At 37.8% G+C, this 19,302-nt stretch overlaps 1 long non-coding RNA gene across 1 annotated transcript; it reads left to right on the forward strand.

Moving 5' to 3' along the window:
* Positions 1 to 2,731: 2,731 nt before the first annotated feature.
* LOC131705296 (uncharacterized) lies at positions 2,732 to 6,502 on the forward strand. Its single transcript, XR_009310290.1, has 2 exons — positions 2,732 to 2,852; positions 6,048 to 6,502. It is a non-coding gene; the product is annotated as an uncharacterized LOC131705296 (long non-coding RNA).
* The last annotated feature ends 12,800 nt before the right edge of the window (positions 6,503 to 19,302 follow it).

Genomic DNA, 19,302 nt, shown 5'->3' on the forward strand with positions numbered 1-19,302 from the left:
AGAGCCTGATAATCAACAATTCCAATTCTTAGTGCTGCTTTTGATACCGTGGACCATTCCATTCTATTGAACTGTCTTGAAAGTTTTGTGGGTCAGGAGGTGTTCTATCTTGGTTTCGGTCTTATCTTTCCGATAGGTTCGTTTGTCTCTATCGGGGAGATGAAGTCTGATTTGTCAGAAGTTGCCTGTGGTGTTCCGTAGGGCTCTAGCTTAGGTCCTTTGTTGTTTTCACTATATATACTGCCATTAGGTGATATTATCCGCAGGCATGGAATGAATTTCCATTGTTACACAGATGACACTCAGCTATACTTGTCTTTGGATTCAGGCAGTCCTATTAGCTGCTTGTCTTGCTGACATCAAGTGCTGGATGTCACAGAGCTTGTTGAATTCTGACAAAACAGAGGTCATGCTTGTAAGCTCACAGCATCAACCAAAGAATATCAATTTACATAAGTTAGACCTTAGCAGTCTCTCATCGGAACTAAAACTAAAAATGAGAAATTTGGGGGTCATCTTTAATCCTGATTTATCATTTGAGAATCACATTAGGAAAATTACTGAAGTATTATTTTATCATCTGAGAAATATAGCTAAGCTTAGACCTATTATTTCCATACCTGATGCTGAGAGGCTAATGAATGCCTTTGTTTCATCAAGAATTGACTATTGTAATGCACTTTTCTCTGGTATCCCAAAACGGGTGGTTTCTCGCTTACAGCTTGTTCAGAATACTGCCGCTAGAATTTTGACTAAAACCAGGAAAAGTGAACACATTATTCCTGTTTTGGCCTATTTGCACCGTCTCCCTGTGGAGTATAGAATTGATTTTAAGATTTTGTTGCTAACTTATAAAGCCCTGAATAGATTAGCACCCAGATATTTGCTGACCCAAAATGTTCTGAATCGCATAAGATGCAGGGCTACTGGTTATTCCTAGGGTCAACAAAATCACCATGAGAGGTAGGGCTTTTTCTTGTAAAGCTCCTAAATTGTGGAATGCTCTGCCTGCGTCAGTCAGGGAAGCTGGGACCATTATAGTTTTAAAGTCAAGACTGAAAACTTACTTTTATAAAATGGCTTTCTTGTCTTAGTGGGTTTTAATGTAACTTTTATATTGCATTATTATTATTATTATTATTATTATTATTATTATTATTATTATTATTATTATTATTATTATCATTTATGGATGTGTGTATAAGTATATTTATGTATGCATATGTGTATATATATTTTTATTATACTGTTTGAATATGTTATTTAAATGGTATGATTGTGGTAGATGAGTGTGGCAATGTGCCCCGCCCCTGTGCGCATGTGTGTGTTATGTGTTGTATGTTGTGTGTGTAAATGTTGGTGTATAGTCATTGGTACACGGGATATAAACGGGTCTGTGTTTCACGTGTATTTAAAAATGTAGATTTGTATTTAGGCACGAGGATGGCACAAATCACTTCACGTGCTGGTTAAATGTAATATGTGAGCACAGGGTTGCACAGAATTAATTCACGTGCTGGGATTCAAGTGAATAATTAATTAGTAATTGAATCCCAGCACAACAGTATATATAGATGCACATTTCTTTCACTCGGGGTTGTGTGTTCAGGGCGAAGGAACGGGAGAGAGTGAGGAGATAAAGTAAAAAGTAAGCGAATTGCTACGTAGTACGTGTTTGTTTAGTGTTCGTCCCTGTGTGTCTGTTCGTTTTGTTTATCTGTTTATTTTGGCGTAAGTGTCGTGTCCTGTTTTGTGTTCAAACCTTTTATTTTCTGTTCTGTCAATTAATTATTAAATGCTGAGCGCGTCAAAACCCCAAGTCTCTATCGTTTTATTTCCTGGATCTGGTCTGACGCCACCCACTCCGGCTGTCTTTGTGACAATGAGTAATATGTTTTACAAATGTATTGTGGTTTGATTTTTATTTATATATTTATTATTATATTTTTTAACAATGTACTGTACAGTGCTTTGAGATACTTTTGTATAAAAAGCACTGTACAAATGCAAATAAATAAATAAATAAATAAATAAATAAATAAATAAACAGATAGGAGACTCCACAACACATTCACAGTTGCATTAGGCAGATTGTTGATTACGAATGCTGTGTTTAAATTTAGCCACAGGCTGGCTGGTAGTGGCACTAGGAACAGCAGATGATGTGTTACTGCTTGAGAAGGTTTCATAGCAGGGTGCTCGATGCCTGTTGCTATAATAGAGAATGCTCTACTCACCATAATATTAATTATATTCCCAGTATAACCTGGATAGTGGCTAAAAGGGTATAAACAAACACAGCTATAAAATCAATTTTCTTAACTGCTATCAACACCACTCACCATTATCGGTACACTAAAGCTATTCCTGTTCTTTGCTTGTGTTTGTTTTCACCCTTTAATTAAAGGCATGCAGAAAGTTTGCTAGAAAGTTTAATGCACCGCATATCGGTATCTACAGCTATGGCCAAAAGTTTTACACCACCCTATAGAATGAACTAATTTGCTTCATAAAGTAGAATGAAACATGCTGAATAATGTTACGTTAACATATTGAATTAAGTCAGCGCTTGGAACTTCTGGCCCGTGATTGGTTAAAACCTCATCATAGGAGCAAAAATAGATTTAACTATTGCCCTCACATCCTTACACCACCGGGCAATAGTCTCCATCTGTCATGTAATTAGTTCACATCACTGTCAGTCCCTCCCCTTTTCAAAGGAACGCCCTCCACCTCCACTCCTAAACAACAAGATAAAATGGCATAATGGAAAAAAACTGCTGTATGGCGATTCTGTGACTTAACAGAAAATGAATTACAAAACATACTACAGAAGAAAGAAAAAACTCACGGTATGAACTTCAGAAACATATTCTGTTATTTATTTATGTTATTTAGTTATTTACTTATGCTTTATCAGCTCTAGTTAAACAAAATACTGTAAAGCCATAAATATTTGGGACCAAAATATTTGGCGAATCGCACCCATAAAACCTATTTTTCTTCAGAAATGTTGCCGACCTGTTGCGCTGGTAGTAGGATATTACTTCATTATATGTACAGCACTAAGATATTCGTGCCAAAAATGTTTACGTTCTCTTTTTCATATGCGAAAAACTCATAATAAAAGGCTAGCAAATATTTGTGGCTTTACAATATGTAATATTTACTATCCAGCCTTGCCTCTCATTATTTTGACTGATGTATTAATTTGAGAATTTAAAGAAAATGTAGAAAATACGAAAATACAGTTGTAAGCTCAGGTCTCTGGCCAGCGTAATACACAACATTAAAACAAGCTTTGCATTAAGTCTTTTCTTAACTGACAGGATATCATGGTTTTACAGAAAACAGTAACACACAGCGAGCGGCAAGTACACCTCAATAATAATAACTGCGATGACAATTCTTCTCAGGAACTAAATCAGAAAGAAAGCAACATAATAGCATCCTGTTGGTTTATGTCAGTGATAACTCTGTGATCCATTAATAATAACCACGTGGCTTCCAATACGGAATGCTTCATCTACAGTTATTGCGCAGATATAGTTTCTTACCAAAAAGATCAAATAAGTAGCCTTTATTAAAAAATAAATAAGCAAATAAATAAGATATTAAATAAAATAATGTGGAGCACATTAAATAAGTGTGCTTCCTCTTTTGAATGCAATATTTCCTTGGCAGAATTCCTTTTTCTCTCACTTGGTAAAGACATTCCAGCCAGTGCTTTGCATGGATGCCATTGTTATGTATGTGATCAGGAACGGCACTTCATTATTACAACCAAATAGGCACACATGTCCCACTAACTCTTTTGCGACTGAAATTGATTTTTAAAGTTATCAATCAAACTACAGTGTCAAAAGGTTAGTGGAAAAATCTAACGTTATACATCCCCAATGTGTTGCTACAACTGTTTAAATAACGTACCTGTAATTTTTTTTCATTGTTAACATCCTGATTACTTTTTACACTTATAACTTTAAAGTCTGATTCAAAGCTCTTTTCAAAATGTCTGCTCTAGTGGACCGGAGTTTGAGATCTGTCCCCTAAATCACTGCAGAAAGAGAGATTAAAGACAAACAAACAAACATAACAAGTGCTCTGGCCTTTCTGTTCCGTACCACATCATGGATCATTATTGCTGTGTTATCTGTTTGACAATGTGGGCAATAATCTTTACACTATCATCAGTGCACTAGAGCAGCCATTAAAGGCGAATCATTAAGGCCACATAAAAATTTGTCAGGATGTTAATAATGAAAAGAATTACAGGTACGTTATTTAAACAGTTGTAGCAACACGTGGGGATGTATAACGCTATACATCCCCACACCTGCTACTTACTCTTTAAAGCTTTGTCAATACAGCTGTACATTTGAGCTATATTCTTAGTTAGTAAGTTTGTTTTTTTAGAAAGGAAAAACTTTCTCATTTTCAAATTTAAATTTATGTTTTATTCCCATCAAAAGAAAATAATAAATGTTTGTTGTTTTGTTATTTATTTATTTATTTATTTTATGGAAATTATTCTTTAAAAGTGATTGTCAACTTCACAGAAGTTGTTGTTTTGTATTCCCATCTGACAACAATGGCTTGGTGTTTAACCTTAATTTAGAAGCAGCTGCCTTAAAATAACCTATCAAGGAGCTTCAGGAGCTTCCACTGCACAGTGATTCTCTGAGACATAATCATATATAATTTTTAAATACTTTTCTCCTGTTCATTATTGAATTGTTTTGATTTTAAACTTATCTTTGAAAAAAAATACTTTTAATCTCTGTGTTATTTTTCACTAATTGTTTTACAGCTTAAAGTGGCAAAAATATAAATCCTCCTGTTTTTGTTACTAGATTTTTTTTTTTATTGTATCACAAGTAGTGGGGGGTTAACTTGACGAGACAAGTATAAAATCACAGAATAGGGGAGTTAAACTGCATTTCCAGCAGAGATGGCAGACCACAGTGCCACTCAGCTTGAACATACGCTGTGCTACGTGGCCATTAACATCTCCAGACTGACTATACAAGTACCTTGTTTCCATGAGCACGGATTGCTCCTGAACCCCCATTGATAGTCTACCCGAGTTGAATGAATGCAAGTTTTCAATGGATGTTGGTGGTTCTTTCCCAGCAAGCCTATGCTAAGGTCATATTTACCTGTTTACAAAACCGAAAGGATGCATACTATTGCTTTGCTTCTGACAATCCTAACAAGGAGCTTTGTGTTCCTAAACAAAACGATATGAGAATATTAAAGCACAGAGAAACCTTCTCATCCCCGATGTTAATCAAATGTTTACACCCACAGCAGAGTTTTCAACACAGGTTGACTGGTGCATGGAAAGATGCTTAAGGGTCAATGAATCTGGGGGGAACCATATAGCTGTAAAATACAAATGTCATAAGCTGTTGGACTCATCAACAGGATCCTCCTGCGTTAATTAAAGACAAGTGAGAAGTAATTATTTACAAAGAACAAGCTAGGATTCCTATTATAACATTAATCCTTTTGGAGATTTGAGAAGTGAAGCAACCTACAGTATATCTAGAAGTGACTCTCCCAGAACATATGCTATTGGAGCAGAGTTTGTTTTCATAAGGAAGTGACTGTATGGAGTGGCATACAGTAGGCCCTGATTAACATGGAATAATTAATGATGTAAAAGTTAAGCCTATCGCAAATAAAAGTGATTGGTAAAGGCTTGTGCAGTGGCAGGATAAACTGGTTTCACCGAAGTCAACTGTGCTTAAGGGTTAGCTATGTAAACAAGTATTCATTGTCACAGTATTTATATACATAATTATAGAATGAAGGATAGAGGAAAACCATTGTGACTAAATATACATGACTGAAATTTATTGGAAATGTATGGTTTTACTACAGCTATTCCTGTTTCAACACAAACCGTGTTTCTGCACATTTGTAAACATTCCAACATCACCTGTAAAACAGTATTTTAATATCCATGGATGGATTAGGTGAGCTAAAAAGAAAATCAAGTTTTTGATCTGGTTTTTCTTGTGTTCTTCTACTTCTTTTCATAGGAAATGTATATTAATTGAAGACGGATCATTTTGGATACGTGGAAGGATAGAGGTGAACTGGGGAATGCAATACTTCATCTTTACAGAACTGACCCTTTCTCTTTATAACTTGACCCCCTTTGTTGATACTGTACTTGTACTACTGTATTCAAATTTACAGGGCTCACAGAGTCCTTGTGACAGCGCTCCATCACATGTACCTTCTAGTCCCTCTTTTGCAACTTTGCTGTTTCTGTACACATAAAATGTTATCGGACATGCACAGCACTGTAAAATGGGTCAAAGCAGTGTATTATTTAAGAAATCAAAGCCCTTTCTTTATAACATTAATGTCCGGTATACAGCAGAGTATGAATGAGTAATTTTTTAAATGCTAATGTTATCTCAAACAGCCAAAACCAGCAACTTTTGTTTTGTCAGTGTGGGTTTCAAATAAAGAAATGTGTGTCAGGCTATTTTTGTCTTTGAGAAAAGGACTGAACCAGTTTAGCATACAACAGGCCTTGCTCCGGCTTGGCAAGAGCACAGCTGTCATTTTGCTGCCTGAATGGGATGTGGTTCTATAGAGCAGAGATCCAGCCAACAAGAAAAGCAAACACACTGAGGAACCTGCGGAGAGGTGACGTCAGGGCTTATAATGACAGATAAAGAGCAATACTGTGTGCAACTGTGTGCAAATGATACATAATGGGCTCATCGCTCATCAAAGCAAGCTCAATTACAGTGCTATACGTGTACAGGGATGTATTCTTGTGTCCCTTTAAAAGTCTAGGAAGCCATTTATTAAGATACTAAAGCTGTTAAACGGTACCATGGTATAGGGTTAGAGCAAAGCATTTACAAAAGGTACTTAAAGTATGATGGTTCTATTATTTGTCTCCACTCCCCATATTTAAGTAGTGTGGGTGAACAGAGCGTGATCGGGTTCAGTCCCTATGAGGACAGTTTGTGTGCGAATCGATAATGCAGCAGTTTTGAAATCGATGTAAGATTATCCCAGTAATCCACAACTGCAAAAAAAAACACATTTTTTGAATACAACTTTTTGTCCACTACATATGTGTCTTAAAATGTTTGAATAGTTTTCTGTTTACAGAGCTCTAAATTCACTACATACAGCATAAGATAACACCGTGTAACAATTTTTTTTTTTTTTTTTTTTTTTGGTTCCTGGGTAGTAAGTGTTATTTCCTAATTGCTTATGCCTCAAAAGTATAGAAAATGGCTATTATTCCCCCCAAACTTTGCTTTTGTGACCAGGACAGTGATATTTTGAAATGTACCTATTTCCAATGAGAAAACGGACGAATTTGTGTCTTTTCGTTCACATAAAGTCAGAAAAAAACAACATATGAATCCAAATTAACATGTATTTATACTAATGTAATACAAAAATGACTACAAAAGATTTAGAAGTGATATAGTTTTTCGAGATTTACGATTATACTGTAAATCACTTTCACGAATCAGCCCCCAAATGTAGTCTCCCATCATGTTCTCGTTATACTGTCCTTGGTAGCGGCGTTCAAAGACCAGTATATCCTGGTGGAAGCGCTCGCCTTGCTCCTCCGAGTACGCTCCCATGTTCTCCTTGAATTTATCAAGATGAGAAACACTTACTACCCAGGAACAAAAATTGTGTTACATAGTGTAATGAAACCTGTCATATTAATCGGAATAATCATTTCTCAAAATATTAAATTAATCTCACAAAATAAAATTATTTGGATTCTACAATTCACCTAATTACATTTGGCAACTGGTGCACTCAGTTTCGTTTGCAGTTTACCTATTTTCAAAAAAACCACACCGACGTCATTATACTACACATACAAACAGCTTTTTATAATAAACTTAATACATTTTACTCTTTCTGAATCTCAGTTTTCACATTATTCTGACAATAGTTTACATTTTTGGGGCTGTTTTTTCGAAAATGAAACCAAATTCCAAACTTCAAAAATGATATAATTGGTTAATGCAATGTGTCCGGAAGACATACCTCTTTGAATTATTATCCCATCAGGTGTGGTTTTATAAGATATTTGGGTTGGATTAAGTGACATCAGGTTTTTACAGGCGTCCAGTGGAAGTTCTCTCCCTCTGACACAATGGCTCAGTCCACACTATGCCTTTAAACCGTGTATTAGTTGCATTTAAGCCGGCCTAAAAGTGCTAAATACGGTTTGCGTCCACACTACGCAGCATTTAATACCGTATTCGAGAACCAGACTCGAGACCATCTCAGGAGGTAGTCTCGAGTCCGGTTCTAATTAGATCGCATCAGGTAGTGCGGTTTATCAGAAGTGTAGACGCTGCAATACCAAACTACATTTTTTGTGTATCCTCCACTCCGCACTAGGTGTTCATTTTTATGCTTAAAAAAATCTATACTAGTGGGGAAAATAACAAAAAGACGTTAGGCGACTGCAGAAATGAAATGCGGGTTAAAAGTAGGATCGGGGATGAACAAATCACGTAATTTGTCAGCTCTGTTTGAAATAAAATTAAGAGGACCAGAATTAGGCTCAGCCAAGATATGAAGGTAAAAACAAAGATTGTTTTGTAATTAAATTTTGTAATTAACAACTTTTTCTGAGTTTAATTATAAAACAGAATCAGCTCAATTTGTTTAAAGGGACTTCAAATTTCAAATTCGCGATATGCACATATGTAAATAACATGATTCGTGTGTGTAGAAACTCCACTATGAATACGCGGGATAAATATAAAAGGCACGTTTTTACTTTGCCCCTTGTAAGCAGACAAGTGATTAACAGCAGTGACATAGATGGTATGACTGGTCTAACATCACAGGGCAGCTCAGATAGCGCAGACACAGGGCTAGTAGCATCGATACAATTCACAGTGGATCTGATTCTGCAAATATGCTAGACCATTTAAATACACAGATTTGTAATATAGAAAGGAAGTTAAAACATGTGGAAGACAGACTTTGCAATGCACAGATTTAGTTTAAATTGGATTACATTTATAACATTAAAAAAATGCTTCCTATTAATTATTTATATAGATATTCACATTATCTGTTTTTTCAGTGGCAAATGCATTAATCCAACGTTGTATAATAACATTCTTTACAAATTATTAATATGTAAAACGTTATCATGACTGTCTTACCCCTAAGAAATACTACAAAAAATATTGCATAATGGGTATAATTTCAACGCATTTGTTATCAGGGAAGCTTGCGCAGGTGTTGAAGGTGAGACTACTAAATAAATTAGTTTCAACCTCTAACCTCTATTCTCACATTTATGATGCAAAAAGCCCTTAGAGTCAAGAGCCGAGAATCATTAAGAGGGGCATGACTATGACTAAAGTTTAAAAAGGATAGAACATTTTAAATAAATACATAAATGACAACTAATAAGTCCAAGTTCTTACTTTTCAAATGAGCTGTTGACGATCACTTTAGGACTTGTAGAACTGAAGAACTGATGTTTGAAGTGGCGAGTGTCAGTGAAACTACAGTGAAGAGCCAATATGGTAAAAAAAAAAAAAAAAAAAAAAAAAGAGGACTAATATTTCAGCAGATGTTTTTTTTCCTGGATTTAACATCAATTTCATATTTCTTCCTAGATTTAACCAAAAAAAACGTCCAGATTTAGCTAAATACATAAATGTTAACAAACACATTCTTAAAAGTTGTGAAATGTGTACATTTTCTTTTTGGCATTGTATGTGAAATCCCAGATTTATTTTTTCAGATTTAATTGTTGAACAATAATGTTTTTCAGATGTATCTGTTAGCTAAATGTTGAATCGCTAAGTGTAAAAAAAGATTGAACCCTTTAAAGACCGGGATCTTGTTAACACATCATACTGAAGTGGGCTTCTGTACTTTGAAACACATATCATTGGATAGGGGAGGGACTGACGTTCACTTCCTGATAGTTTTCGTGGGATGTCACACGGGATCATTTAGTGTCTAAAGGATGGAGAAAGTTTTGGCAGCACGGAGAGAAAAGGCATCACAGCCTGCTTCAGAGAAACTTGTAAGAAAGGTAAGAAAGACATGGAAAAACATAAATCTGATGTATTTGACATAGTTATATTAGAACATTTATTCTGTCTCGTGTTTTAATATATATATATATATATATATATATACGCAATAAGACACGACAGGGTATGGGATATACTCTAATATCAACACGCCCTGGGTGCGTTATAAGTCACGAGGCCAGGTAGCTGCACACCAACACCACTACAGTTGCTGCTGTCTCATCCCGACCTCTGTCGGCCCCTGCGATCATCTCTGGACCAGAGGCTAGAGCAGGCTTGACCTCCTCGAAGCAACAGGCCCAGCTGCGGGAACTGCTACTAGATCACCGCTACAGCTTTGCCAACAGCCCTCAGGAAGCCGGTCTGACTCACTCAGTTCAGCATCAAATCGCTCCCATCAAGCTGCCCCTGGCTAGACACGCCTCCGCCGAAGAACTGCTTAAGAACATGAAAGAAACTGGGCTGATCGAGCCCTCGGACAGCCCCTGGGCAGCACCAGTCATGATGCTTGGTGGCTGTGCGTCGAGCCTCAATGTGGTGACAAAGAAGGATTCATTCCCCCCCTCCCCCCCTCGTATCGATGAGTCTCTGGCTGTCCTCCCTGGACCTCAAAAGCGGCTACTACCAGATGGCCTTGACACCGGCCGCACGTACCAAAACAGCTTTCTCTACTGGCAGAGGACTCTAGCAGTTCAAAGTAATGCCGTTCGGGCTTCGCAACACACCTGCGACGTTCGAGCGGCTCATGGAAAGGATCTCGGTCGATGTGCCACCACAATAATCGATTATCCTGATATTATCGATTAATGTTTTTGCATCGATAATTGTATTGCGTTGAAAAATAATTATTGATAATCATTTTATCGTCCGTTACCCACTATGATATGCTTGTGTGTAACAGTAACTCTGCATTGAAGCAGTAAGACAGGACTTAACTGTCTGCGTGAGACGCAACACGTGATCTGTGCTCACTGCGTAGTGGGAAGTTGTAACATGTGACGTAAGATTCACTGAGTAAAGGCAAACGTTTGAGCTAATGGCGATGGCAACTGCAGAAACTACCAAACCTTCCGAAAATATTTTAGAAAAAAGAATCAGCATCAGTCCTGTGTGGCAGTTTTTTGGAGTGACAGAAAGTGATCCTTAAGGTAATAAGCCCGTCTGTAGGCAGTGTGGAAAAGTTGATATTTTTGAATCGCAATTTATAATTTGTTTGTTTTTTTTAAACCCTTTTTTTAATAAGTAGCCTATATTTCAAAAGTTGAAATGCTACCAAAAAAACATTTGGTTATATTATTTGTGCTTTTTTATAACCAACCATGTTTCATAACTTTTATTAAAGATGCTGGTCTTTTTGAAAATTGTCTCGTTTTATTTCTTCTAAACTCGTAGAGGCAGTTGACATATTGCTCAAGTGTATATATAGCTTTAAATTTGATAAATTCCAAGACATTTTACATATGTTATTTTTTCATCCGATAATCATGATTATCGTGATAATTTACAGCCGATAATTGATAACTGAAAATGTCATTATCGTCCAACCCTAGTGCCTTGTGCACTTGTATGATCTGTTGGTCCATGGGGCCACGTTCCAGACAGCCATTGCAGCCTTACGCTGGGTTCTCCAAAACGTGACAGTGGCAGAACTCAGACTCTACCCCGAGAAGTGCCGGTTCCTGTAGAGGGAGGTCACCTTCTTGGGCCACCGCATGGGAGGGGAAGGGATCAGCACAGAACTGGGAAAAGTAACCACTGTCCAGGAGTGGCCTACACCAACAGACCCGCGGCAACTCAAAGGGTTCCTGGGGCTGGCCTCCTACTACCGCTGCTTCGTGCTGGGCTTCGCCAGCATTGCAGCCCCTCTATACCAGTTGTTGAAGAAGGGGTGGCCATTCTGTGGACGGCTGCACATCAGACTGTCTTCGATGCTCTGAAGAAGACCCTGACCCAGTCTCCCATGCTTTCTCCCCCAGACCCACACCTGTCTTTCGTACTAAATACTGACGCCAGCAAGGACTGAGTGGCGAAAAGGTTGTGGCTTATTACAGTCGATCGCTAATCAAGACGGAGTGTAGGTACTGCATTCCGAGGAGAAGTGGCGATGCAAGCACTGGGAACTAAGAGTCTGTGGTCACAGTGGACTGGACTTAGGATCCAGGAAGTTATCCTGCAACAAAGGTGGAGAGAGCCAGCGACTGGGGAAGACCGCTGACAAGTTGTGGTTCCCCAGGCATTGAGAGAGGAGGTACTGCAGGCCCATCATGGCACCCCTGGCACAGGCCACTTTGGCCTGACCAAGACGTTGCGTCAGATCTGTCAAAGGTTCTACTGGAGCCAGTGCCGACGTGATGTTGAGGCACATTGCCGCAGATGTGATGACTGCACTGCCCGGAAAGCACCCACGAACCGGTTCCACGCACCACTCCAGCAGTTTCCAGTCAGTGGCCCATGTCTCGCCCTTACCCGGACCTTCCTATCGACTGTAGGGAAAGTGCTGAACCAGTCATAAATGCACAGGAGAATTAGCAGCAGTTTAAAAACAACAAATTCACTAAAACACACAACAAAAATACAAGCAGTTAAAAAACATATGAATACATATGAACCCAATTGATAATTAGACTGGCAACGGCAATCAGATCATTATGACAAACAAATTACATATTAGAACACAATATATTGATTTAATTAGAATTTGTTAGCATTTTTTTTTAATTAGCATTTTTTAAAAAACATTTTTATGAAGCCATATTATCAGTTTTAGCTCTTAGTATCCAAAAAATATTTATCAATTGATGGACAATGAACCCAATTGTTAATTGGGCAAACAGCAGCAGTCAGATCATTAATGTAAGTCAATTATATTTCAAAGCACAATACAGATTAGCATTTTTTTTTTCTTTTTGCTGCTGGTCAAAAGACATTGATCAGCAGCAGTCCATCTTTTACATAGACCCAAGTCCATAGCAGTATATGTTAAATGCTGAAAAATATATGTATGGCAAAAACACAAATAAATAAGATTCAGATTCAAATACAAGATAAGTTAAGTTATTGCATAATGCAATCATTCAATTAATTCCAAACAAAATTATTTAATGAACACATTGGCTTGATACAAATCCCCAGTTAATAATTAAAAGCGTTATACGTGTAAGAATGCAGTGTATATATACCGTAATCAAGTCCACTCTTTGCCTTTTTTCTAGGCATAACTAATCACATGACAAATGCTCCCCAAATACTGGCCATAGGAACATAACACTGGGAAATCGTTCACCATAACTTGGTCCCAAAGCATCTGGTAGTTGATCAGTGTAATACAGACAGAGAAAACTGTCCTTCCACATCAGTAACAGTGATGAAGATCACCAGTGTCCGTGGAGTTATAACGGACTAGCCAATTATCAAATTATTATGGATGAAAGGTGAAAGAAAGAGAAAAATAAGTATCAACTCTGAAACATGATTTTAAAATAGCCATTATTAAATCCATAAAACAGCAAATGGTATGAACTCAACAAATGTATTTATATAATTAGCATACTAAATCTATTGTCATTATAACTGTTCCACCAATTACTTTTGGACATAAAAGAAACAACGTCACAGTATATGCAATTATGACATAAAACATTTGCAAACTTTTAACTTTGAAAACGTGAATTATTTTCAAAGATTAGCGAAGATTTATAAAAAATAGTCTCAAAAAGATTAAAAAGAAAATTAAAACAGAAAAAAAATAAACACATAAACTACTTTTCTTATATGAAGATATACATACACTGGGAATTATATTCTTTAGTTATACAAACTTATACAGTCAGCACTCACATATCTGACCCTATAGCGTTTTGACTTCAGTGACGGTTAAAGTGCGAATCTGATTATTTCATTTTGGCCCTTTCCAACCCTTGTCTGTTTTTTCAGTGAAAACAAAAAAGATACAATGTCAAAAAAATACACAGCTGAAAAAAAAAAAGCTTCACAGTATCTAAAACTGTTTCATGATTGATTAACTTTTTTACATTACCGTAGCTGTCTCGTTTGCTTTGTTTTTGCTGCATTTTCGTCATGGAAAATTGGAGGAAGTGCTGTGTAACTGCACAATCAAGACAGACTGATTTGGCATGCCATAAAAGAAAAAAAAAACTCAGGCTCTGACAGATAAAGAAGTACATTGTAACATTGAAGAGATGGGCTTTGTATCAGAAAAATGGTGACTGAGTCAGAAATCGCGTGTGATGGGTAAGTGCATTAATTTGTTAAATATATATATAATGGGGATTGATTTTATTATTTGTACAAGGGCGGTAAAGTGCGACTGACATGTATCTGGGTGACGGATATCCAGGTGCTGACTACTGCACTGGGATAAACTGAAGACATTAGATATAACAGACATTTATTGTAAAATATGTAAATAAAAAATGATAAACAATGATATATCATCTAAAGTGACAGAAGTATAGTATCTTCTGTTACTTATGAGAGACAGAAAATATAGCTTAAATGACTGTATATTGTATTTCGACCGTGGTTATATTTCTTCACTGAGTAGTAGCACAGAGATGGACCCCACCTCCAGTCCCCTCCCCTCCCCTCCCCATTTTTTTTAAGAACATACATTTTAGCAGGTTATGTTCTATTGGCCAGTCTTCAGGGGAGCATTTGTCATGTGGTTAGTTATGTCATCAGTTATGACATTGCATACATTGCATACATATACATATACATACGCAAAATGATGCAGAGTTAAGGTTGCGTGTTGGCATGAGGCTTGTTTAACTGTGTATGCCTTTATTGCCTTCTACCATATGAAAGAAATCACATGAGTGATAGTAAAATCTCACTGTTGTTAATGATCATTTTAATTAACATTCAAACATCCGTGGGAAAATATTATTATTATTATTTGTTTATTTAGCAGACACCTTTATCCAAGGCGACTTACAGAGACTAGGGTGTGTGAACTATGCATCAGCTGCAGAATCACTTACAACTACGTCTCACCTGAAAGACAGAGCACAATGAGGTTAAGTGACTTGCTCAGGGTCACACAATGAGTCAGTGGCTGAGGTGGGATTTGAACCGGGGACCTCCTGGTTACAAGCCCTTTTCTTTAACCACTGGACCACACAGCCAGCCTGCATACCTGACACTTGCAGCATCTGCAACCTCCACCACTGGGGCTTCAAGTTCAGCATCTGCTTCCCTCAAACCCTGTAATCTTTCCTCTGTAAATTCAACATCCATTACGGAGAGCTGTGTTATTTTTATTTATTATTATTATTCTGTTAACATGAACTGTTTTGACAATGTGTGAATAATATAAATCACACATTAAATGTTGCTGCAAAATGTGACCTTTTTTTATTTGTATAATACCTATTACTTAAACTAAAGTTGTATTAAAATCCACTACCAGATCGTTATACGTAGCACCTCTTTATCAATGTCGCTGCCGCCGTGCATTGGAGCAGGGTATAATGCCAAAGCACTGGGGGAGTACCTATAGCTACAGTATTGCTTCAATAAAATATGTACTGAATACCTAGTGTACAAGATGTAAGAAAAGTGTTATGGTAGAATAAGTATGAAACATAAAATATACGCTAACAGTACTCATTTTTATTTCAAAAATTAAGCACTGAGTAGGCTAAAGCACCGTCCCTTTAAAAAAATAAACAAACAACATTTGAAAGGTCACAACAGATGGTGTCCAAGAAATGGGTTTCAGAAAGAGACAGAAAAAGACAAAAAAAACAGATAAACCTGTCGTTAATGTACATTTTGCAAAAATATATTCACCCAGTCTGAAGTATTTCGTTGAGCTATGTTATATTTTGGAGAAAGTTTGTATTTATTTTCAACAGACTAGGGTGGGACCAGGGGAATAAATGTTGTAAAGATACATATGGGTAACTTGCATTGTGCAAATAAAGTGCAAGTATTAATTAATCATTATTTTATAAAGGTTGAAGCCCTGCTTTTTGGGTTAAAAAATAAGCTGTATATGAAGATCCCAATCGTGGGTTCCAGTAACCAGTGTTGTAATCGAGTCACAAAAACTGGGACTTGAGTCGAGTCTTTGACATGCCAAGCTCGAGACGAGTCACGGGGGTAAGACTCGAGTCGAGTCTCTAACATGCCAAGCTCGAGTCGAGTCATGGGGGGGTAAAACTCGAGTCGAGACTGACATGCCAAGCTCGAGTCGAGTCACGGGGGGGGTAAGGCTCGAGTCGAGTCTTTGACATGCCAAGCTCGAGTCGAGTCACAGGGGGGTAAGACTCAAGTCGAGTCTTTGACATACCAAGCTCGAGTTGAGTCACAGGGGGGTAAGAGTCGAGTCTTTGACATGCCAAGCTCGAGTCGAGTCACGGGGGGGTAAGACTTGAGTCGAGACTGACATGCCAAGCTCGAGTCGAGTCACGGGGGGGGTAAGGCTCGAGTCGAGTCTTTGACATGCCAAGCTCGAGTCGAGTCACAGGGTGGGTAAGACTCGAGTCGAGACTTTGACATGCCAAGCTCGAGTCGAGTCACAGGGGGGTAAGAGTCGAGTCTTTGACATGCCAAGCTCAAGTTGAGTCACAGGGGGGTAAGACTCGAGTCGAGACTGACATGCCAAGCTCGGGTTGAGTCACAGGGGGGTAAGACTCGAGTCGAGACTTTGACATGCCAAGCTCAAGTCGAGTCACGGGGGGGGTAAGAGTCGAGTTGAGACTTTGACATGCCAAGCTCGAGTCGAGTCACGGGGGTAAGACTCGAGTCGAGACTTTGTCATGCCAAGCTCGAGTCGAGTCACAGGGGGGGTAAGAGTCGTCGAGACTTTGACATGCCAAGCTTGATTCGAGTCACAGGGGGTGTAAGACTCGAGTCGAGTCTTTGACATGCCAAGCTCGAGTCGAGTCACAGTTTGCTCGAGTCGAGTCATCTATGTGGCTTGAGTCATTAGTTCTGACAGTTTGATTTAATCTGATTCATTTTACAGGACATTAGAACACAAAATGATGCAATATGGATCACAGACATTAAAAAGCTTCAGTCCCAGGCAGTAAAGTTTCAAATTGATTTTAAGATTTTATTTTTAACTTATTAAGCCCTTAATGGATTAGCACCCAGTTATTTACAAGAGCTGATGATCCCATGCATTCCTAAACGGAATCTTAGATCTCAGGATGCAGGTCTCTTGGTTATTCCAAGAGTAAATACAAATAGTATGGGAGGAAGGGACTTTTCTTCTAAGGCTCCTATATTATGGAATGCTCTGCCTTTTTTTGTCAGAGAAGCTAGGAGTCTTGCTGTTTTTAAGTCAAGATTGAAGACTTATTTATATACACAGGCCTTTTTATTATAATCATTTTATTATTACTGTTTTTTTTTATATAAATATGATTGGGAATGTATACTTTTATTTGAAATAGTCTTTTTATTATCTATTTTTATGCTATTTTAATGTTTTATTATGCTGTGTGTATTATGTTTTCTGTAAAGCACCTTGGGGTCTATGACGTAAGGTGCTTGTGACAGGGTTGGCCGTTGTGGTGACGTCAGACCAGAATGCAGGAAGGAAACAAACATAATACTGTGGTGCAGAAGGTGCTGCTGTGCCGTTTATTTAAACACAAAAATAAATAAAATATTTTAATAAAAACACTGCTCACAGAGCAAAATAAATATTCAGACAAAAACAAATCTCGAACACATAAAACACAACAAAACTCAGGTCAGGCTGGCCAATCGCTATCACTGATCCTGTAGACTCTCCTCTGAACACCAACCCCCGAGTGCAGAGAGCTGCCAGCTTTTATGCAGATGACCACCCGATTAACAACAAAGTAATCACTTAATCAATTTGGGAGATGGCCACCTTCTACACAAGGTTTTTAAATACTACTGGCAGAGGACGAGCTGCCAACCTCGCCTCTGGCAGAACACATTTAAATGAAAATAACAAAAACATACGGCTTCACCGTCATATTTATAAATACATATAAATTATAACAATAATAATACAACAAAACAAATACAAAATAATAAATTGCACAGGGGCGGAGGGGTACCCCGTTCTAAAATAAATACAAAATATATTTATGGCAGGGCTTGGCCCTGCCCTCTTTTCATGTACAGGGCTCCTGGCCCTGTTACAGTGCTATATAAATGAAGTAAATACAAAATAAAATCAATAAAGTACAAAAGCATTAGCAAGTGCATAATATAACATCCACTGAGGTTAATGGGTCAGTGGTTTTGTTAGTTTACCAGAAAGCCCAGCAGCTAATATATACAATATACATATATATATATATAGCAAAACAAAAAATGTTTCTTTATTTTTTTTCCCAAACCTGTTTGGAGATTCCTTCTATAGACCAGTAGTAGCATTGCATTCAATAGAACAAAACAATGTAGTTTAGCAAAAAAAGGAATAACCTTTATGTCCTTTACTTCTTTTTGGGTTTTCTTTTGTAGCGAGAGAAACAAACACTATGAACTTAAACCGTTCTTGCCGGCTGCAGACATTCACATTTGAATTTCCTTCAGCCTCCCGCATTGTACACTTTACCTGCCTTTTTTTTCTAAAATTCCAACCCCCAAAGGAACATTTCTGAAATTTAAAGAGGCATACTGTGCACATTTGAGAGAACAGGTTTTTAAATTGGCCCTAAAACTGAAGTAAATGAATACGTAAATTGAGCATGATTCATGCAGACTGATGCCTCTGACGTAGTAGGACTACTGATGGATCTTCCAGGAGGTAGAGGACGTGGGGCATTTGGTATTGTACATTAGCTGGAAGCTGCTTGCATGAGAGACTCAGAGACCAGACTCAAAGAGCAACATTAACAAAAAGCAAGCTTCTGTGCGCCTCTCTTCCTGTGTGTGTGGGCCCGTCTGCCCACCCGGAGTTTTTGTAAAATGTCCCACAGGGTTCGTACGCTAGTCTGGAAGTCTGGAAAAAGTATGGACAAATGCCAAACTGATTTCTAGGGCCTGAAAATGCTTGAAAAACCATGTCTCCATTATGAAAGTCTTGAAAAAGTCTGGAATTTTACTGCTATCACGGGAGAATGAAAATAATTCAGCGATTCTTTTTTATTATTAATAATAATTGATTTCGAAAGCGGGTCAGAAGCTCTAGCGGCAACTGTCTAGGCAATTTACTAGTAGCAACTATATTGCTTGCGACCAAATCCTGGGAGGATTGCCCCGTGTAACACCC

This window comes from Acipenser ruthenus, chromosome 2 (assembly GCF_902713425.1).
Source record: "Acipenser ruthenus chromosome 2, fAciRut3.2 maternal haplotype, whole genome shotgun sequence".
In the NCBI taxonomy this organism is placed as follows: domain Eukaryota; kingdom Metazoa; phylum Chordata; class Actinopteri; order Acipenseriformes; family Acipenseridae; genus Acipenser; species Acipenser ruthenus.